The following is a 23,913-nucleotide window of genomic DNA, read 5'->3' on the forward strand; positions in this document are numbered from 1 at the left end:
AAAAAAAAAAAAAAAAAAAACCAACCAAACAAACAAATAAACAAACAAAACCCCAAAGTTAGAGGAACTGAATTTGTCAGTGGTGACAGGGATGTGCTGCCTTATATAGGGGGTTCTGGGAAGGCCTAACATGTGATGACAATATGCAGCAGGGTGTTGAAAGAAGTGAACAAATATCTAAATGTAGGGTGCCCCAGGCAGGAGGAAGAGTAAATGAAAAGGCCCTCAGGTGGAAATGGGCTTGGCATGTTGGAAACAGAAAGCAGGTCAGTGTGGCTGGAGCATGGTAAAAGATTTGAAGAGAAAGAAGTTGTGGAAGTTTTGTAAAAGAGCGGGAGACTGAATGGACTAGTAACCTTGCTGAACAGCACCAAGGGCTGACTTAGGCTAGTAGTCATATATTTACAGCAAGACCAATCTGCATGTTTTTTCTCCAGCCACGTTTAGCTGTCTAGTTGCCATGGTTCAGGTGTGTAATAGGCAGAGCCTTGAATTTAACTTGCTTGAAATTTTGCCATTCATAAGTAACCAAGTAAGAGGAAAATGGGAGCTGACGGTGTAGATAAAAAAAAATGATTATAAGTACGGACCCAGAAAGGGTGGAATGGAACAATGAACAGAAATACATGAAAAGGCCTAAATATCACAAAATATTATGGAGTAGGGGAGAAGCATCGGGGGACTAGGTGTCCAGCTCTCATTTCAGCAGCTATAATTCTGTCCCCTGATTCTAAGCAGCTGTCAACTGCTTACAGACTTTCTTCTCCTATTCTCCTCCCATCTTCCTTTCTGTTCTTCTATTCATTCTCATCCCGACTCCAAAGTTGGAAGTAACTAATGGAAATGGAAGTGGAGAGTTGAATGTTAAGGGCATGTAGACTGGGTTAGAGGCAGACATGATCAGATACAGGGAGTCGGGGACAGCGGGCAGAAGGGGAAAGGAAATCCTTCCCTCCCTTTCTTTTACCCTCCCAAGTTTGGGCTAAAGGTCAACACATCAAGAGACACATTGCCTCTAGAGCATTAGCAATTAAATCCTGTTATTATGTTTGGTCCCAGCTTCAGTGTGCATGGCTTTTCAAAATGATTGGATTAGGGCAAACTTTCTTTTTCTTTCTCTAGTTTAAAGGTGCATTTCTGTACTCAACAAACGTCCGAGTCATCGTGTTGCAGAGAAATCCATTATTTTGTCTCTTGACATACACTGCACATAAATCTCTCCATAGGAGGCCCTGACCAAAATGGGAAGAATTCTCTAGACTAGCAAATTGTTCCCATGAACTCTTCAAGCTTTGAACCCTTTCTGAGGGACCGATTTGGCAGAGCATTTTTTTTTCATTCTTTTAAAATTATGCTAGTGCTATTAATACAACATAGTTGATTAGGAAAACAGAATGCAAAGATTATTTTCCAAAATTTTAATATGAATTCACTAAGAAAAAGTGCTCTTTCATGAGAAAGCATGTATTTGTTACACTGAAATAATGATAAATGAGGTTTTCTTGAAATTCAACTTTTTTCTCCTGTTGGAATCTTCCTAGTATTTTGCAGCCCTTTCTGCTAACTATTGCAATTCATTTGTTTATTCACTTACTAACCAAACTATGTTGATACCTAGTCAACTACGGACATCAACTATGGCCCATATCCAAACATGAAGCAGTAAAATATTCCTGACCTCAGGTTTTAAGACAAATACAAACAATGGCAGTGCAAGGGAAAATGTCTTAATTAAGAAAGTAAAATTCAATTAGTGTTACCTAAAAGTCCATGTATCTTCTGCTATCTTAGCTTTTTGTAGCATTTCCTCTCTGCCTGGAATTCCCTAATAATTCCCTTACTTTTGTCTCAGTTCTACCCTTCTTAACTTTTAAAGACCCAGTCCAAGTCACACTTTATTTGATGACTCCCAGGTTTGAGTTTTCCTGCCTCAGAATTCACCAGTCATTCACTTTTTGTAAGACTGTTATACCTGTAAGCCTGTGATACCCTGCAGTGCTGCTCCATATTATCCAACCACAAAGTTAACAGCTATCAGAGGATGAATTTATTTTCAGTATGTGTGTGCAGCCAAATTTTCCTTTGCCGAGAGAAACCATAAAGTTGGATAACTAGGGCTCTTTTAAGGGTTAGGACCAAAGAATCTTAACTTTCCTGAGGAAGACAGCATCTAAAGTTTTAAAACAAGGACCGACCGGTCAGGAAAAGATGAAATTAATGGGCTAGAACTGTTACAGGAACATCAAGCTATGACATGAAGGCAAGGTTAAATAAGACAGGAGACTAAACAGATATACACCTCAATCACATTTTAAATGCATACACACTTTAATGAAGCAATTATTCTATTAAGTTTGTGTCCTACATAGTTGAAAACTATAAATCTTTCTAACAATCAGTATCTTTGATCGTTTTTAAAGGACCTATAAAATGAGACTTTTCTTCTTGTCTCATGATACTGGCAAAGATACAAAACTGAGTAACAAGAACTATAATACACTGCACAAGAATTGCCATACATGTGAAGAATATAGTTATCAAAGATTATATAAAGAAGGCCGGGCATAGTGGCTCATGCCAAAGTGCTGGGATCCAGCACTTTGGGAGACCAAGGTGGGAGGATCTCTTGAGCTCAGGAGTTCAAGACTACAGTGAGCTGTGATAGTGCCAGACTGGCAATAGAGCAAGACCATGTCTCTTACAAAAAAAAAATTATTTAAAGTAAGGAAATTCATTAATAGGGAACACTGTGGCATTTCCCTGATTCCCATGTTCAAGTCAAGTAGGTGAAGGAGTACTAAAATTGGAAAATCATTTACAAAAGATTTCAGACTGCATCTTACACCCTGGCTGGATACTCACTGAGAAGCCAAAATCTGTAAGCTACACTGAAAGTAGAGTGTGAGAGTCATGGGAAAATCTGACATCTTTACTCTGGAGTAAGAGGGGCAAAAACCCTGGTGCCTGACTGAAACTGGTTAAGTCATGATACTGAAAGAATCCCACATGACATGGCAAAAGGAGGCAAAAGTGAAAGCAAGTTCTACTCCTTCTATTTGGAGAAGAAATGGTACAATATTCTGTGTACTAAGTGGGAGATAACTGGACTACAAGAAAATTATCCAAAGGAATTATTTGCTGGAAAAACGTGATCCTCCAAGAAGAGGCTCTTTTGGACACACTGCAAGAGAGCAGGAAATAAGGGGAAAGCACAAAAGATTAGCTGGAGACCTCAGCTTATCAAAGAATGGTACTGTTGGTCCCAAGGGGAAGAGTTTCCAAAGAATTTGGTAATGCCTCCCATGAGAGAACCAGCTTTTAGAGCCTATTATGACAGAAAACATTGGGGAGTTAAAACCACAAACACACATGGTGCTAAATAAAAATGTTTCGTCCATATTTTCTTCATATATGGAGACTAATTTCGCCAACATCCCACCCGTCTCCTTTATTATTATTTTTTCCTGTCTCATCTGGTTGGAGAATCAACTTGCATTTCTTAGGCTGTTTCTTTCCATTGTCTTTTCCAAATGAGACATCCAAATCTTACAGACCTTTTAGGCAAATATCCACAATAATGGATCACCAGGTAAAGAGTAGAAACAAGAGGTAAAGCAACTCTGTCCCAAAGTAGAGGAGAATCACAGCAGAACAGAAATTATCAAATGATACCAGTTTTAAAGTACCAGTTGGGGCCGGGTGCGGTGGCTCATGTCTGTAATCCCAGCACTTTGGGAGGCCAAGTTGGGTGGATCACTTGAGGTCAGGAGTTTGAGACCAGTCTGGGCAACATGGTAAGACCCCGTCTCCACAAAAAATACAAAAATGTGGGCTGAGACAGGAGGATTGCTTGAATCCAGGAGGTGGAGACTACAGTGAGCTGTGATCACGCAATTGCACTCCAGCATGGGTGACAGAGCAAGACTCTCTCAAAGAAAAAGGAAATAACTGCTTTTAAAACTGCTTTTTTAAGGTTTTTTTTTTTTTTTTCTTTAAGTTCTGGGACACATGTGCTGAATGTGCAGGTTTTTTACATGGTGTACATGTGCCATGGTCGTTTGCTACACCTATGAACCCATCATCTAGGTTTTAAGCTCCATATGCATTAGGTAATTCTCCTAATGCTCTTCCTCCCCTTTACCCCCACCCACCAACAGGCCCTGGTGTGTGATGTTCCGCTCCCTGTGTCCATGTGTTCTCATTGTTCAGCTCCCAATTATGAGTGAGAACATGCGGTGGTTGGTTTTCTGTTCCTGTATTAGTTTGCTGAGGATGATGGTTTCCAGCTTCCTCCATGTCCCTGCAAAGGACATGAACTCATTCTTTTTTATGGCTGCATGGTATTCCATGGTGTATATGTGCCACATTTTCTTTATTCATTCGGTCATTGATGGGCATTTGGGTTGTTTCCAAGTCTTTGCTATTGTAAATAGTGCTGCAATAAACACACATGTGCCTGTGTCTTTATAGCAGAATGATTTATAATTCTTTGGGTCTATACCCAGTAATGGGATTGCCGGGTCAAATGGTATTTCTGGTTCTAGATCATTAAGGACTTGCCACATTGTCTTCCACAATGGTTGAACTAATTCACACTCCCAGTAACAGTGTAAAAGCATTCTTATTTCTCCGCATCTTCGACAGCATCTGCTGTTTCCAGACTTTTTAATGATCACCATTCTAACTGGTATAAGATGGGATCTCATTGTGGTTTTGATTTGCATTTCTCTGATGACCAGTGATGATGAGCTTTTTTTCATATGTTTGTTGGCCACATAAATGTCTTCTTTTGAGGAGTATCTGTTTATATCCTTCACCCACTTTTTGATGGTGGTGTTTTTTTCTTGTAAATTTGTTTAAGTTATTTGTAGATTCTGCATATTAGACCTTTGTCATATGGACAGATTGCAAAAATTTCTCCCATTCTGTAGGTTGCCTGTGCAATCTGATGATAGATTCTTTTGCTTAGCAGAAGCCCTTTAGTTTAATCAGATCCCATTTGTCTATTTTGGCTTTTGTTGCAATTGCTTTTGGTGTTTTAGTCATGAAGTCTTTGCCTGTGTCCTGAATGCTACTGTCTAGGTTTTCTTCTAGGGTTTTTATAGTTTTAGGTTTTACATTTAAGTCTTTAATCTATCTTCAGTTAATAAGATGTAAGGAACGGGTCCAGTTTCTGTTTTCTGCATATGGTTAGCCAGTTTTCCTAACACCATTTTTAAAATAGGGAATCCTTTCCCCATTGTTTGCTTTTGTCAGGTTTGGTGAAAATCAGATGGTTGTAGATGTGTGCTGTTATTTCTGAGGCCTCTGTTTTGTTCCATTGGTCTGTGTATCTGTTTTGGTACCAGTACCATACTGTTTGGTTACTGTAGCCTTGTAGTATAGTATAGTTTGAACTCAGGTAGCATGATGCCTCCAGCATTGTTCTTTTTGCTTAGGATTGTCTTAGCTATATGGGCTCTTTTTTGGTTCCATATGAAGTCTAAGGAAGTTTTTTCTTGTTATGTGAAAAAGTAAATGGTAGCTTCATATCCTTTGCCCACTTTTTGATGAGGTTGTTTGTTTTTTTCTTGTAAATTTGTTTGAGTTCTTTGTAGGTTCTGGATATTAGCCCTTTGTCAGATGAGTAGATTGCAAAACTTTTCTCCCATTCTGTAGGTTGCCTGTTCACTATGATGGAAGTTTCTTTTGCTGTGCAGAAGCTCTTTAGTTTAATGAGATCCTAATTGTCAATTTTGCCTTTTGTGGCCATTGCTTTCGGTGTTTTAGACATGAAGTCCTTGCTTGGGCTGGTTTTCAAAGGGAATGCTTCCAGCTTTTGACCATTCAGTATGATATTGGCTATGGGTTTGTCAATAAATAGCTCTTACTATTGTGAGATATGCTGCATCAATACCTAGCTTATTGAGAGATTGTAGCATGAAGGGGTGTTGAATTTTATCGAAGGCCTTTTCTGCATCCATTGAGATAATCATCTGGTTTTTGTCATTGGTTCTGTTTATGTGATGGATTAAGTTTATTGATTTGCATATGTGTAACCAGCCTTGCATCCCAGGGATGAAGCCAGCTTGATTGTGGTAGATAAGATTTTGATGAGCTGCTGGATTCAGTTTGCCAGTATTTTGCTGAGGATTTTTACATTGATGTTCATCAGTGATACTGTCCTGAAATTTTCTTTTTTTGTTGTGTCTCTGCCAGGTTTTGGAATCAGGATGATGCTGGCCTCATAAAATGAGTTAGGGAGGAGTCCCTCTTTTTCTATTGTTTGGAATAGCTTCAGAAGGAATGATACCAGCTCCGCTTTGTACCTCTGGTAGAATCTGGCTGTGAATCCGTGTGGTCCTGGGCTTTTTTTGGTTGGTAGGCTTTTAATTACTGCCTTAATTTCAGAACTTGTTCTTGGTCCATTCAGGGATTTTACTTCTTCCTGGTTTAGTCTTGGGAGGGTGTATGTGTCCAGGAATGTATCCATTTCTTCTAGAGTTTCTAGTTTATTTGCATAGTGGTGTTTATAGTATTCTCTGATGATAGTTTGTGTATTTCTGTGGGGTCGGTGGTGACAGTCCCTTTATCATTTTATTACATCCACTTGATTCTTCTCTCTTTTCTTCTTCATTAGTCTGACTATTGGTCTATCTATTTTTTTTTTTTTATTTTTTTTTTTTTAACACCTATGATGCCATGAATTCATAGGGAATAGGTTCCAGTAGCTCAGGCTCCTTCCCATTGGTCCTCACAAAGTGTGCTTCTCTGGGTGGAGCAGGCTGGCACTTCAGTTGAACCCAGGTACCTTTCTCTTTGGCTTCTTTCTTTTTCTGATCATTTTCCTTCACGCGTTTCAGGAAGCTATCTCGGCTCTTAGAGTGTTTAATGTGCTCAATACGCACATTAATTCTCTTGGCAAGAATCTTGCCCTTAACTTGTTTGTTTACAACAATGCCAACAGCATGCTGGGTAACGTTGTAGACTCTCCCAGTTTTGCCATGGTAACACTTGTGGGGCATTCCTTTTTGAACAGTACCCATTCCCTTGATGTCTACAATATCACCTTTCTTATAGATTCGCATATACGTGGCCAAAGGAACAACTCCATGTTTTCTAAAAGGCCTAGAGAACATATATCGGGTGCCTCTCCTCTTTCCCTTTGTGTTCGTCATTTTGGCGAATTACTGGAAGATGGCGGTTCCGGCCGAAAGGCTGGTCTATCTATTTTTGTTAATCTTTTCAAAAAACCAGCTCCTGGACTCATTGATTTTTTGAATGGTTTTTCGTGTAACTATCTCTTTCAGTTCTTCTCTAATCTTAGTTATATCTTGTCTTCTGCTAGCTTTTGAATTTGTTTGCTCTTGCTTCTCTAGTTCTTTTCATTGTGATGTTGGGGTGTCAATTTTAGATCTTTCCCACTTTCTTATGTGGGCATTTCATACTATCAATTTCCCTCTATACACTGCTTTAGCTGTGTCCCAGAGATTCTGTTACATTGTCTCTTTGTTCTCATGGGTTTCAAAGAACTTCATTACTTCTGTCTTAAATGTGTTATTTACTCAGTAGTCATTTAAGAGCAGGTTGTTCAGTTTCCATGTAGTTGTGTGGTTTTGAGTGAATTTCTTAGTCCTGTGTTCTAATTTGACTGCACTGTGGTCTGAGAGGCTGTTTTTTTTGTTTTGTTTTGTTTTTTTTGATTTCCGTTATTTTGCATTTGCTGAGGAGTGTTCTACTTCCAATTATGTGGTCAAATTTAGATTATGTGCTTTGTGGTGCTGAGAGGAATGTATATGCTGTTGATTTGGGGTGGAGAGTTCTGTAGATATCTATTAGGTCTGCTTGGTCCAGAGTTGAGTTCAAGTCCTAAATATCCTTGTTAATTTTGTCTCATTGATCTGTCTAATATTGAGAGTGGGGTGTTAAAGTCTCCCACTATTATTGTGTGGGAGTATAAGTGTCTTTGTAGGTCTCTAAGAACTTGTTTTATGAATCTGGGTGCTCCTGTATTAGGTGCATATACATTTTGGATAGTTAGCTCTTGTTGCATTGATCCCTTTACCATTATGTAATGCCCTTCTTTGCCTTTTTTGATCTTTGTTGGTTTAAAGTCTGTTTTATCAGAGACTAAGATTGCAACCCCTGCTTTTTTTGCTTTTCATTTGCTTTGTAAATATTCCTCCATCCTTTTATTTTGAGCCTATGTGTATCTTTGCATGTGAGATATGTCTCTTGAATACAGCACACTGATCGATCTTGACTCTTCATACAATTTGCCAGTCTGTGTCTTTTAATTGGGGTATTTAGCCCATTTACATTTAAGGTTAATATTTTTATGTTTGAATTTGATCCTATCATCATGATGCTAGCTGGTTATTTTGCACATTAGTTGAGGCAGTTTCTTCATAGTGTCATTAGCCTTTATAGTTTGGTGTGTTTTTGCAGTGGCTGGTACTGGTTTTTCCTTAAATATTTAGTGCTTCCTTCAGGAGCTCTTGTAATGCAGGCCTGGTGGTGACAAAATCCCTTAGCATTTGCTTGTCTAGAAAGGATTTTATTTCTCCTTCTCTTATGAAGCTTAGTTTGGCTGGATATGAAATTCTGGGTTGAAAGTTCTCTTATTTAAGAATGTTGAATATTGGCCCCCACTTTTTTTGGGCTTGTAGGGTTTCTGTAGAGAGATTCACTTTTAGTCTGATGAGGTTCCCTTTGTAGACGACCTGACCTTTCTCTCTGGCTGCTCTTAAAACTTTTTCCTTCATTTCAACCTTGGAGAATTTGATGATTGTGTCTTGGGATTGCTCTTCTTGAGGAGTATCTTAGTGGTGTTCTCTGTATTTCCTGAATTTGAATGTTGACTTGTCTTGCTAGGTTGGGGAAGTTCTCCACAGTAATATCCTGTTTTCCGACTTGGTTCCATTCTCCCTGTCACTTTCAGGTACCCCAATCAAATCATAGGTTTGGTCTTTTCACATAGTCCCATATTTCTTGGCAGCTTTGTTTGTTCCTTTTCATTCTTTTTTCTCCAAACTTGTCTTCACTCCTTATCTCAGTAAGGTGATCTTCATTCTCTGATATCCTTTCTTCCACTTGATTGATTGGGCTACTGATACTTGTTTATGCTTCATGAAGTTCTCGTGCTGTGTTTTAAAGCTCCATCGGGTAATTTATGTTCTTCTCTGAACTAACTATTCTAGTTAGCAGTTCCTGTAACTTTTTATCAAGGTTCTTCGCTTCCTTGCATTGGTTTAGAACATACTCCTTGAGTGCAGAGGAATTTGTTATTACCCACCTTCTGAAGACTACTTCTGCCAATTCGTCAGTTTCATCCTCCATTCAGTTTTATGCCTTTGCTGGAGAGGAACTGCGATCATTTGGAGGAGATGAGGCATTCTGGTTTTTGGAATTTTCAGCATTTTTGTGCTGGTTTTTCCTCATCTTCATTGATTTATCTACCTTTGATCTTTGAGGCTGACGACCTTTGGATGGCGTTTTTGTGTGGGGGTCTTTTTTATTGATGTTGATGTTGTTGCTTTCTGTTTGTTAGTTTTTCCTCTAACAGTCAGGCCCTTCTTCTGCAGGTCTGCTGCAGTTTGTTTGAGGTTCATTTCAGACCCTGTTCACCTGGGTATCACCAGTGGAGGTTGCAGAGCAGCAAAGATTGCTGCTTGCTCCTTCCTCTGGAAGCTTCATCCCAGAGGTGTACCAGTCTGATGCCAGCTGGAGTTCTCCTGTATGAGGTGTCTGTCAACCCTTGTTGGGAAGTCTCTCCCAGTCAGGAGTCATGGGAGACAGGGACCCACTTGAGGAGGCAGTCTGTCCCTTGGCAGAGCTGGTGTGGTGTGCTGGGAGAATCCCCTTTGCCAGGATCCAGTGCTCTCTTCAGAGCTGGCAGGCAGGAAGGATTAAGTTTGCTGAAGTTGTGCCCACAGTCACCCTTCCCCCTAGGTGCTCTGTCCCAGGGAGATGAGAGTTTTATCTATAAACCTCCAACTGGGGCTGTTTCCTTTCCTTCAAAGGTGCCCTACTCAGTAAGGAGGAATCTAGAGAGGCAGTCTTGCCACAGCCACTTTGTCACGCTGTGGTGAATTCTGCCCAGTCCAAATCTTCCAGCCTCCTTAGCACTGTCAGGGTAAAACCACCTACTAAAGCCTCAGTAATGTGGATGCTCCTACCCTCATCAAGCCTGATCATCCCAGGTTGACTTCAGACTGCTGTGCCGGCAGTGAGAATTTCAAGCCAGTGGTTCCTAGCTTGCTGGGCTCCATGGCACTGGGACCCACTGAGTGAGACCACTTGGCTCCCTGACTTCAGCCCCCTTTCCAGGGGAGTGAATAGTTCTGTCTTGCTGGGGTTCCAGGCACTGCTGAGGTATACCAGGCACTGCTGAGGTATGAAAAAAAAAAAAAAAAAAAAAAAAAAAAACTCCTGCAGCTAGCTCAGTGTCTGCCCAAACAGCTGCCCAGTTTTGTGCTTGAGACCCAGGGCCCTGGCAGTATAGGCACATGAGGGAATCTCTTGATTTGCAGATTCCAAAAACCATGGGAAAAGCATAGTACCCAGGCCAGGTAGCACAGGTAGCACAGTCCCTCCTGCCTTCCCTTGGCTAGGGGAGGGAGGTTCCCTAGCTCCTTGCACTTCCTGGGTGAAGTAATACCCCACCCTGCTTCTGTTTACTCTCTGTGGGTTGCACCCACTGCCTAACCAGTACCAGTGAGATGAACTGGGTACCTCAGTTGGAAATGCAGAAATCACCTGCCTTCTGCATTGGTCTCGCTGGGAGCTGCAGACTGGCACTGTTTCTATTCAGCCATCTTGGCCCTGCCTTCAAGGAACTCATTATTCATTTAAGTTTGTCAACAACAACGGAAAACCAAATTGCCACTTTTTTGGCAAGCAAGGAGTGCTTCCACCTATTGAGGACACAGTATTAACTGTATTTATGCATACAGTATCAGTGTCTGTCACTGCTAGGAATCTTTATACTCTAAGTATGTGAATGCTTAGATACTATACTCAAAAAGTAAGAGGGATGACCTGGAACCAATTTTCACAGTAAAGCAACATGAAGCCTAAAAAAAAACACAGTCTAGACTTGAGTTAGGAAAGCAATAAAAAATGGCCTTTGTTTAATTCCTTCAAATATCTGGAGTGCTGACAGGAATCCAGGAAAGGTACTAAGTATTTCTGGGCAGAGTTAGTTTGGTGTCAATAAACTGATTCAGACAATAAGTGCTTAAGTGTTCAGAGAAGGAACTGGTGGGGGTGGTTTGAGCTATCAGAAAGTAGTCAAATTGAAGGGGGCACCCAAAAAAGGATGAGGATTTTGAGAAGGTACTGGATTGGGAAAACCTTAAGAACTGTGCTGTACAGGGATTCACTTGCTTTAAAATTTCATTAGGTGAAAAGAAAGGAGAGATTGTAGGAAGTTTTAGAAGCCTACTGCAGGCCAATGATAACTGAGCTACCACTGCTAAAAGATTTCCTGGGCTACTGAAGCTCGCAGGCACACAGGTCCTTTTCCCTCACACTGTGTGTGTAATCTTACTTAGTTTGGACTTTCTGTCCAGAGTAACCCTCAACTTCACTGATATTTGACATCCCATTACAACGTTCTTTGCTCAGCAGAATTCCAACCCTGATCCTGCTGTCCTGTGCTCTCTTGTCCTTACTGGTAAACCTATTTTTAACCCTTCACTGACATCTTTGCTTGCAAGTCTTGACACTTGACTAAGGAGTGCTGCCATAGCAGATAGGCGGGGCTAGGGCTTGTACCATATCAAGTGCTTCCTGCTGGGAGCAGTGGCTCATGCCTGTAATCTCAACACTCTGGGAGGCCAAGATGGGAGAATCACTTGAGCTCAGGAGTTCGAGACTAACCTGGGCAACATAGCAAGACTCCATCACTACAAAAAATAGAAAAAAAAAATAGCTGGGTGTGGTGGCATGTCCCTGTGGTCCCAGCTACTCAGCAGACTGAGGTGTGAGGATCGGCCCAGGAGGCTGAGGTGGCAGTGAGCCGTGATTGCACTCAAGCCTGGACCACAGAGCTAACCCTGTGGGGAAAAAAAAAAAAAAAAAAACTTTCAAAGCCATTGCAAATGAAGATTATTGCTCCATAAAAAAAAAAATAGCTCAAAAAGAAGTAAGTCCACAAGTGAGCAGATGGTTAAGTATGCATTGGTTTTGTCTTCGGATTTCTGTCAAAAAGCTCAGGCACTTGGCCTTTGAGGGAAATCCCAGGGTAAACTGCACTATTTGTGCCCACCCACCCATCTACTACTATCCTCACATTCTTCCTTGAAATAAATATGCTGGGAAATCTGAATAAGGAAAACATATCACAAGCAGACAGTTTATGATAATAAAAAAGAGTTACTTCTTGCCATTGATTATTCCAACAATCATTGTTGGGTCAAGGTCATCCTGGGAACATCCATGACCACAGGTCCAATTCTGGAAAGGAAAAGGCCTTGATCCAATTATGGAGTAGTGGGTAAATTCATTTTTCAACAAGCAGGAGTATGACAGAGGTCTCCCTGGAATGTTCTGGGGTGGTCCTACAAGGATTCCTTGGTACTTATCCTTCTATCAATGTCCTCATCCCCAAAAAGCCTTGCAGAGATACTATGGGACACTAATGGAATAGATTCCACTGCCGTGGATCAATCAGGGGTTGTTTGGCCTCACATGACACAAGGGGGAGCTATAGCATTTTCCTTTCCAAGGTAAAGAGGGCAGCAATTCTTCAATGCATCTTCAGCTTAGTTAAGGATAACTGCAACATACACCTAGCAAGAGCCGTGAGGGAATTTTACATAGACGCTTATTTGGAAAGTGAACTTGAAAATGTATTAAATGCCACAGGTATTGGAATGAAAATCCTTCAGAATGCCTTAAAAATACCAAATTGTCTTATCTAAAGGATCAGTCTCCTGAGCAGATTTGTAAAGTTGCCTTAATTTGTCCATTGGTTTTAAAACTTGTACTGAGATATCCTTAAGATTGGATTCCCAAAACCTAAATCATACCTCTAACCCCTAAAAAAGTGATTCTCATTCATCTCCCTACTTAGGTGGTCCCTGATTCTGCATACTAGTTCTTCCTCTTTGCTGCCATTTAAAAAGTTTTGTGTGAAACAGAGAGAAAGAGAGATAGAAAAAAACAGAGAGATCCAAAAATCAAAGAAAATCAATGCTTGCACAGTTATTTGGAGCTTTGCAGCTCCTGCTTCCTGGAGTCTATAACCCACTGTTTGACAAAAATGGGGCTCTCAGCTCAGTCACCTTGGAAGAAAAAGGAACCCATAAAGTTCTGATGAGAAAATAAGCAACTGCCGTGGATTTGCATACTTCAACATAATCCTGAGTCCAACAAACCACCTCATCCCTCTTCTTTCCCTGCTATTTTAGTGATTTTTATGTGATGCTAATGGAGGCCATCCTCAAAGTAAAGAATGCACAGAACCATAAAACTGCTCCATGTTCTGAGCTTCATTTATAAAAAGCAGAGACAAGAAAATGTGCTACTTTGCTACAGAAAGTGCCCAGCAGCCTTCAAAAATAAGGGTTTAAACCTCAACCAATGACTCTGCTTTCATTTTTCCTCCACAGGACTGTGGCAAAATGAAAACCCTTACTTGCCCTGAATGAACCCATAAAGAAGAAAGGAAGCCATGACCAGCCAAGCAGTAGTAGCCTTTATCATCAAACAGCAGGCTACCACCCAAACGCTACAAACTTACGTCCAGTGATCAAGGCCTAGCTCAAATGCTATCTCCTCCATGAATGTGTCCACCATTCTCCCAACCTAACAGTATGTCTATTCCCTCAATTCTTGCCCTTTGCCTCTGTGAATTTTAAAATACATAAAATACTTGGAGAGCAGCAGGGCATATGTATTTCTTCTAGTACATAGATTCCAAGAAAGAAGCCATCTACCCCAACACAGTTTAGTTTTTCATTAACATGAGTCTACTATTGCACTATATTCATCAATATTACTTTACTATTCCACGAGACTCTTGCCCAGGAAGATACAAATTGAAAATAGCTTTACTGCTTATTCCAGCAACTCTTCAATAGAATGTGCAATGGACTGAACGCTTATCCCCACCTTCCCCCCATATTCAGATGTTGAAATCCTAACTCCAAAGTGATGGTAGAAAGAGGTGTGGTTTTGGGGAGGTGATTAGGTCATGAGGGCAGACGCCTTATGACTGGAATGAGTGTCCTTATTAAAGAGATCACAGAGAACTAGTTAGCCCTTTTCACCATGGTAATGACACAGCAAGAAGACCTCATCTGTGAACCAAGAAGAGTGCCTTTACTAGACACCAAATCTACCGGCACCTTGACCTCAAACTTCCCAGTCTTCAGAACTGTGAGAAATAAATTTTCATTGTTTACAAGCCATCCAGTTTATGGTATTTTGTTATAGAAGACCAAATAGACCAAGACAAGAAGCATGAATATTGTACCCTGAGACTTTTTTAATTTCTTCCCTCCCAATCTATTTTTCCATGCTCACCAATTTTAACCATTACATCATAATCTTTACCTAATTTTAATCAATTTCCCCCTCTCATTAAGCCAGACTTTAAAGTCTCAACATCCTGGCATTGCCTTTCCCTTCCTAAAATGCTATCAGATTTTGTCGAGGTGAGTTCCCCCTAACAGTGCTAAACCATAAACTCGGGTAGCTTTATCTCGGCAACAGGTCATTCTGGTGATATTTTGAAGAGCCAGTATTCGACGTGCCCAAACAATAACTGTTAATTATAAAGTAATTAATTCATGGGGCTAAATGACAGGATTGTTTTGAATATGACAAGCATAGTGTAATTATAGAGTTCTTATTTGGGGTTTGAATTTGGAGCCACTGAAGGGGATTTGGCTTTGATTGTTTGTATATCCCTATTTTCTTAATTACTCCTTCGTGGATTTTGCCTTTTCATGCCTTTGACCGAACAGATGAGAGCACGTGTGACAGAACCTTCATACCCTGGAGCAGGTGCTATTTTAAAGCCAACAACACAGTGGAACAGTTGCATTCTTTAAAGGCCACTTGTTTTTGCTCTATTAAGCAAAACACCCCTGGAATTTGGTGAACCACCTATGCTTACTTCTCTGAGGAGCTGCTGGACATGTCATTCACTATATAGGTAAAGAGACAGATGGAGAGAAAAGATTCATGAGAGCAGGTTGATCAATAATACATTGATTTACTCAGTGCCTCTTGATGAGAGTCAGAATTCATGAGAATTTCCTTTGGAACTTGAAATTTTCTCACTGAAAGAGGCAATGAGTTGTACTGGGCATTTTCTACTGCAGTTGTTTTCAGCAATTTCTAGTGTACTTTTTCATGTCTGTGGAGGGGTTACAGATTTAATGATTTCTAAATACTAAGCCAGGGATATTTCCCACAGAATCATGAAACTTGGGCCACAAAAAACTCGTTCATACTCCTCATTTACAAATGAGAAAAATAAGCCTATGGATAAATTACTTGTTCAAGGGCACAAAGCTAATTCCCTCATATTCTTTCAATATCAGTACACAGACTGTCAAATACACATCCTCATAGCTAGGGACTGAACTCAGATCAGATTCTCCGCTGATTACCTGTGCTGTATTTTCCTAAAAAACACAATTTCCATTTGTGTCTTCTGGAAAAGTGAAAACAAAGCACATCTCTAGAGGAAACCAAGATCTCCTCAACCTATAGATGCTTATCCTAGTTATTTACTTCCTTGCTGAGTGCTTGAAAAACGTGCACAGAGACATACACAGAGACTGAATGGACCAGGGAAATGAGTTATGTGAAAGGTTAAATTTCTTCATATAAAAAAATGAGACCAATGTTCAAGAATATTGGACATGTTCTAACTAATGCACTAGAGTGGGTGGTCGCCAAGTATTTGGTTTTCATTGCTAAGGCTTTATGCCTCACACATTCCTAAATGAAGGCCAGGTATGAGAGGATGATGTTTACTCCTCTGAAATACTTTCACCTCTAGCTACAGCCACAAGGTGATTAATGATGTCTACTTCAGGCAGCACAGGAAAACCAGCTAAATGTTTGTTAAGAAATCAAGAATACCAGCAATAAACCAGATTATCTGTGCATCTATTTTTAGATAAATAAGAAAACAGTTTAACATTCCCCATTTACTATTTGTAAAATAGCCCACTTAAATAATGACCAAAGAAAGATGGAATTCAAATACATAGAGCATTCTTATCTCTGACTTCTAATATTCCTTTTTTTCTAACTAATGTCTTTTGTCCCCCTCGCCATCACCCAAGGCTATTTGCACACACTTTAAACCGAGTGTTTCCATTTATAGCCTGATATTACATAGAATCTAGGTGATAACAGCTTTTCTGCTTTTTATTACTCTTACAAACATCTTTGCTTCTGCACTTCTCCCACTCTAGCCCTTCTCTATGCTGAAGATCTAAAAAGCTTTCTAAAGGGTGAGCAATACTTTGGGCCTCCAGCTATTCCTCCTTCTGTCTTTTAAAACACTCAATTTTACCATCTGGTTTCTTAAAGAGGCAATGCATTTTAACTATCATACAAACGAAGACATAGAATTAAGGCTAAAACAGATTTCTTCATCATCACCACAATTTTTAACTAGTCTCAAATGACTTATTTGTGACCACTTAGGTCCTCATTATATTGTAATGTTAAGCAGCTCAATGAGTGAAAACACCACAAATTGCTCATGTACTTTTAGCTAATCATATTCACTAGAGGATAGAACAAACTATAAACGTACAATTTTTTTAAAAAAATAAGAAATAATATTAAGCAGGAGGACAGAAATGTTTAAGAAGCCATGTTACCTACTTAAAAGAATACTGATCAAACATCAGAAGACTAGGTGCTTGGTGTCTGCTTTGCTGCTAGCAAGCTCTGAGAACTGTAAATTAACTCTGTTCCTTTATTGGCCCTATTTTATCTAGTACAGCACTGTGCAACAGAACTCTCCACAGTGACAGAAAAGTACTGTATCCACACTGTTAATATGGTAGCCACAAGTCATATGTGGTTACTGAAAGCTTGAATATGACTAATGAGAGTAGGAACCTGAATTTTATTTAAGTTTTAATTTAGATAGTTACAAGTAGCTAGTAGCTATCATATTTGACAGTACAGATCTAAGATCTATAAAATCAGGTGGCTCTAGGCATAGCTTAATACCTTGACAGTTCTGGAAAATCTATTGTGATATCTAATTCTGTTTGGCAGGTACTAAAGGTTTGCTGACCCAGACCCCCATCCACAGCATTTTCCTTTCCAATCCCCTTTCTAGGATATGGAGGACATATGACACAACTATCAACCAATAGCAGCAGAAGTCTACTGAGTTCATTGGCCTGATAAAGACAGACACTAGACAGACACTAGACGTCTAGAAGGACCCATTTTGCCATTTGACATTCACTTTTTCCCTTTTCACTGGCTGAATACATATATGACAACTGGAATAAGGAAATACGACACCATGAGACAAGTATAAAGAAGACGACTGGAATAAGGAAGCCTTCCTAGGCTCATGAGACAAGAATTAGGAAGATGAAATGCAACCAGAATTGAAGAGTAAAAAGATTTAAGAACACTGTTTCTTGAAGATGCCATTGAGCCACTGCAATAACCACCCTACTTATTTAAGCTATTGTAGTTGTGTTTTGTTACTTGCAGTTGAAAGCCCAGGACCGCTGGATATGGAATACCATGAGGTTTAAGACTAAAAGTGGAGAAAAAAAGTCATTTTAGATTAGTTGAATTGGAAAGCTAGCAAGTGCAGGATGGCAAGGTAAAATGAAAGATCATGAGAGCATTGACCCTTAATGATGTGGAGCTAGCTACTACACAAGGAATGAATTTACTACCAACACATTTTGTGTGATATGACAGTTAAACAAACTCTTACTTGATTAAGAGCCTGTAGTTGGGGTTACATGCAGTAAAATTTGTGTTACATTAAAGTCAAACATGCCTAAATGATTCTGTACTTAGTTTTCATCATTAATTCCATATTCACATAGGGAAGAAGCCTTAAATAGGAATTCTGACCGCCCAAGATAGAGTTGTTATGTGAAACAATTAAAATAGTTAAACTCCTACTTAAGTCATTAGAGTTCCTTGCAGTGAATGGCTTCCTAACTGATGTTCTGTTTAAGCCTCTATTTTACATTCAAGGTTTGCTTATAGTATGACATAGATGAGATTTCAACAGATAATGATGCACTGGCAAACAATAGAGATCAAACTGTAGAAAAGAGTGATCACTATTAGTAAAAGGCAGTAGAAAAGCATGAAGAATGGTGCAATAGCCGTTAATATCCTTATGGATATAGTCCAAAGTCACAAGAATGTGGAATTTACTGAGGCCAAGATGTGGCCCCAGAGATAAAAAGTGAAAAATCGATTTATGATAGTGGAGTCTGAATTCAAGAGAGATTACAGTAGACAATCAGTTACACACTTAGAGAGTTCACGCAGCACACCTGGGTGGAAATGGAGACTTTACATTCAGATCACAAATGGCATTTAAGTGGGTCTCAATGTTTACAGGGCTTTAAAACCATTTGAAGAACCACTTTAAAATGTGGGAAACGGAGTGAATGTGTTTGTGACTACCAAAAAGGTGGAAAAAAAATTGGATTTTCATTCCTATTAAAGTCTATTCACATAACTGATTCCACAATTCTGGAAAGAAGTTCCTCCACAGATATCACTGAAAATATCAACTTGATTGTCTTTCGGTTATTTTCAGTTGGAAAGAGAATGAGTGTGTTTGTGATTCCAGCCAGGAAGTTGTTTAACAAAGAGTCCCAGGAAAAGAAGTGGGACTGCCATGTGCATTTCAGGGAGAGTCTGAAGAGTGCTTAGCAGAGTAGGAATAGAATATGGTAGACTGCTGTTGATTTTGTCAGTCAGCAGGCAATCAGAGTGCTGCCTGCCCATCTTGGGACAACAGGGCATCCAAGCCATGTGGGGAAAATGAGATCTCCCTTCCAGTTTGAAGGTCTCTCCTTATAATGCAGACTGGGAGGGGGGTGAGAGGACTGGTAGCTGTCTCCTACTGCCACATGAAAAAGGCATCTTTCTGTGTGAGGAAAGAGCCAAGACTTAGAGAACCAGAGAAAGCAGAGCTGGGAAAAAGAAAGAAAATACTATATGTAAAACTAAGTGTCACCAAATAATTTCCCAGTAACATGCCATAAATTCCCTTACTTAAAAGCTACTTCGAATTGTTTTTCTGACACCTTCAATCAAAAGTGACCCCACTCATATACCATGTCTATAGTACTCATTTCAGAATATACGGTTATTCTAAGAAGCCCATGACATGAGTATAATGTTAAGAAAGCAGGATATTAACCATGAGTAAAATATGAGCTCATATCTTCTTAAAATATGAATGGAAAAAGTACAGGGGCTGGTGCGGTCGCTCACACCTGTAATCCCAGCACTTTGGGAGGCCAAGGCGGGTGGATTACTTGAGGTCATGTCAGGAGTTTGAGACCAGTCTGGGCAACGTGGTGAAACACTGTCTCTACTAAAAATACAAAAATTATCCAGGCACGGTGGTGCATGCCTGTAATCCCAGCTACTCAGGAGGTTGAGGCAGGAGAATCACTTGAACCCGAGAGACAGACGTTGCAGTGAGCTGAGATTGCACCACTGCACTCCAGTCTGGGCAACAGAGTGAGACTCTTTTTTAAAAAAAAGGAAAAAATGTATAGAGGGCTAATATTCCCTGCTAGTATAAAACAGATTCATACCTGAGACAAGCCAAGAGTATAGAATTAATTTTTCAATGTGAAAATTCAGGAGCCAAATTGGTGTTCTTTTCTAGATGTAAGTAAATCCTACATAGCAACGGGCCACAAAGCAGGGAGCTCTCTTAGCTTGGTAAATGTAGGGATTTAAGAAGTCTTGGTGATGATGGGATATAAGAGATCCCTAGCCTCACGACCAAGTTTGTCAGATAGGTAAATTCAGGTCAGATAGGTTTTAAGTGTTTGAACAAAGACTAGAACTCAAAGCACCTATCTAAGTACAGTCTTCTTTTTCCAGTCTACCTTAGCATTGGGCTAAGCCGCTTTACTCATTAAGTGAAAGGCTGGGAGGGCACATTCCAGAGATGGGAAATAACAGAAAAGTCAGATAGTACAGGGAGTTGTGTTGGGCTGGAGAGGAGAGTTTGGGTAATGAGGATATTTGTTATTTCAGTAACTAAACTCTCCTGGATAAGCTCTAAGAATGTCTACCTAATCCTGATTTCTATTTTCTAGTGAATAGAGTCAGAATATGTTCTAGGGGCTATGCTTCCTGCATACGGGCAAAAGGTTAACAGCCTTTCAGAGATTCTCAAGAAGTGACTCATTCAGAGTCTTCTAGACAGCATTTAATTATTTAACTATAGATGGGGCTTGACCAGGTGGGAGTGTCATTGGTCTTACAGCTCCAATTAATTTTTTCACCTTCCTCTTTTTCACTCACTTTACATTTTCCCTCCTGAGTTTTAATGATGCAAACGGCACTGAGGCACCATCATCTTCCATACCTAAACTGAAATGGATTCACATAGTAGTTTTATAGCACTGAGCATTCAAGTCACAATTGCTGTCTGGTTTGCCTAGCTCTGCTTAATGGCCAACAGAAAATACTCTCAGAGACCTTTACAGGAAAGCAGAGGACTTCTTAACATAATAATGGCATCTTAACAATTCGCTGGAATGCATTATGGGCTTAGCTGGTTTTAAGATTCTGGCCCTTTCCAAGCTTCTGATGTACTTTTCTTCTTCTCGTTCCCCATAATGAACCTCATTCTCTTAATTTATCAGTCACTCAAAATCTGAATAACTTGAAAATTGAAGACCATCCACTTGGATAAATTATTTGGTGTAATAATGCCTAATGATACAACCTAAATAATCACAGCAAACCCTGCCCTCAAAATCCCAGTCCCATATTCTATTACACCATAAGGCTATTGAATCAGCCTAACTCACAGAATAACTGGTTCTTAGGTACTGCCAATGAACTGCAGTGTTGACAGTAAAATTACATGTACTATTTATCAGCTAAAAGATCTATTATAGTCCTAGAGGACAGTCACAGAGATGGCTGCTGCTTAAATGCAGATGGCTGGAACTCCAGTTACAATGACTGACCTGAAGTACAGTAGCTAGTGAGGGAGCTCAGGTACTAATGACATCCTTAAAAGAATGCATCTGAAATTTTCAACACAGACATGCTCATGAATACTTTGAATGAAAAAAAAAACCTTAAAGCAGCTGTCTGCACTTACTGAAAAGTAAGTGGGAAAAAATATTTCTTTCACTTAGTTTTAGGGGAAGTGATGTGTAACAGTTGCTGGTGTTGGGGAAAGGGATGTAGTTAATTATACACAGCCCTAGTTTCCTGATCGAATGGGATATCCCAGCTATCACAAGGTTGCCAATGAGATTAGAGCTGCATAGGCACAGAGATGGCCCTTGCAGTGGAAATCATTACATTAGGTGTCAGGTGATGGAAATCACAAGCAAGGAATGCAACCCCCCATTGACAGACCCAGATTAGAGTCAGCCATGGAGTTATTACGTGAAATGCCATTCTGCTATTAAAACACAAAGAGATAAAGAGACAAGTCAAACTGCCCTTTATACATGTAAACACCAAGCTTCCACATAGGGAATTCATTTGTCCTTTACATGTAGGGAATACTCAGTAGCTATTGCCTCTAATGATCCTTCAGGGCTAGAGAAAAAGATGGAAGATGTCATAGTCAGCTCAGGTTGCCATAACAGATACCAAAGACTGGGTTGCCTAAACAACAGATATGTGTGTTCACACAGTTCTGGAGGCTGCAAAGTTCAAGAAAAAGTACAGCAAAGTTTGGTTTCTGGTGAGGCCTCTCTTCCTGACTTGGAGATGTGGTCGTTTGTCTTCTCGTGGCCTTTTCTTGGTGAGTATGTACGTATAGAGAGAGAAAGAGATCTCTCCTTGTAAGGCCACCAATCCTATCAGATTAGAAGCCTACCTTTATGACTTCATTTAACTTTAATTACCTCCTAAAAGCTCTGTCTTCAAATACAGTCATATTGGGGGTTAGAGCTTCAAAATATAAATTTTGTGGGAAAATACAATTCAATCTGTAACAGAGGTAATGCACTTTTGGGCTGGGAGTGAGTGTGATTATTTTGTTCCAGTGAGACTTGTTTTCTCTACATGGAAATAATCCACAGAATATAATAAGCAAAAGGGGTATAATCAGGGTCCTGCAGTGACCTATTAAAGACACTGCCCATGTAGAACATAAGTACATGCACAGTAGTATTTAACAGCAAATTTTTCAAGGAGCCAAATAAATCTTGGCAGTATTAGTTCAGGTACATCAAACTGTGGACATCTGGATCTTCCTCCCGAAATATCTGAGCTCTCCCATTTTCTAACTCTTCTCTCTCATAATCCCTGGCTGCTAATAGGGAAGGTGTGATGACAATTGGTTTGGGCCTTTTCCTTCTTCTTATCTGTGGACCCCTTGACATTCCCCACCCTTACTCCTTTGTGACCCATATGATTTTATTTTCTGAAAACCCAAAGCTAGAGATTCCTAGGAAGAGCCAATTAGGGGATTTCTCTTTGTTAGAAGCTAGACTAGCAGCCCTGTGACTCACAGGCAGAGATTTGGTATAGGAATTCAGCATTTGAAATTACATACAATCATAAGGTATACCTCAGGTGAGTCATCCTTAATGTAAATTTTAAAAGTCATTCAAACGTTATTTGCTCAAAGAACCTTGGCATAAGGCAGTTGAAAAAAACAAATGATAGGCACTGTTCATTATCAGCTGCTATTATGGCTGTTGTCACTATATTCAATCTTTCTTCCTTTTACTGACTACCAATGGCCCATTTCCTCTTAAGGGAAAATAAAAGGCAAGTCAGTCTTCACCTTGAAAAATTTCACTTAAATTCTTGTGAATACCCATATTAATTCAACAGAGCTTCTAAGACTGGTGAGTGCCAATTAAACATGGCCCCCAAATGCATTCACAGGTCTGGCTAAGTAAGCCAAGCTCTCTGGGGTCTTTATTCTACTATCCCTTGCAGCCATAGCATGCTAGACACTGATACATAAACTAAATAAGATATATTATGAGCTCAGCCTTTGCATGCACTCTATCATCTACATAGAGACTCCTGTGCTTCAGCGAACTCCTGATCAATCACTATTCATTTAAAAAATTTTAATTTTTTAAATTTTATTTTAAGTTCTGGGATACATGTGCAGAATGTGCAGGTTTGTTACATAGGTATACATGTGCCATGGTGGTTTGCTGCACCTATCAACCTGTCATCTAGGTTTTAAGCCCTGCATGCATTAGGTATAAAAAGTTTTAATATTTTAAACAGACTTTATTATTTTAGAAAGTTTTAGATTTTCTAAAACTAAAACTAATATACCACAGGATCAATATTGATGACCTCTCTCTTTCATTCTGGTATTAGCAATTTGTGTCTTTGTTTTATTTGTTAGCCTTGCTAGAAGTTTGTCGATTTTACAGAGCTTTCCAAAGAACCAGATTTTGGTTTTGTTGATTTTCTCACTCTCTGTTGTTTTCCTATTTTTAATTTCAGTGATTTCCACTCTAATTCATATTGTCTCTTTTACTTACGTTTGCCTTAGGATTAAATTGTTCTTCTTTCTCTAGTTTCCTAAAGTATAAGCTAAACTAATTGATTTGAGGTCTTTCTTCTTTTCTAGTATATGTATTTAATGCTATAAATTTTCCTCTAAGCATTGCTTTTGCTACATCCCTACAGATTTTGGTAAGTTGTATTTTCACTTTTGTTTAGTTTAAAATACTTTCTTTTTTTTTTTTTAATTCTTTTTTTTTTTTA

The 23,913-nt window shown here is 39.6% G+C and overlaps 1 protein-coding gene and 1 pseudogene across 2 annotated transcripts in view; both read right to left on the reverse strand.

The window, feature by feature from the left end:
- USP26 (ubiquitin specific peptidase 26) overlaps nucleotides 1-23,913 on the reverse strand; it is a 68,074-nt gene that overhangs the window by 13,021 nt on the left and 31,140 nt on the right. The window lies entirely within an intron of this gene.
- On the reverse strand, nucleotides 6,650-7,210 carry LOC105523444 (annotated as a pseudogene). The gene has a single exon (XR_001003605.1). The product of XR_001003605.1 is annotated as a 60S ribosomal protein L21 pseudogene (transcript).

This window comes from Colobus angolensis, unplaced genomic scaffold, assembly GCF_000951035.1.
Source record: "Colobus angolensis palliatus isolate OR3802 unplaced genomic scaffold, Cang.pa_1.0 Scaffold463, whole genome shotgun sequence".
In the NCBI taxonomy this organism is placed as follows: domain Eukaryota; kingdom Metazoa; phylum Chordata; class Mammalia; order Primates; family Cercopithecidae; genus Colobus; species Colobus angolensis.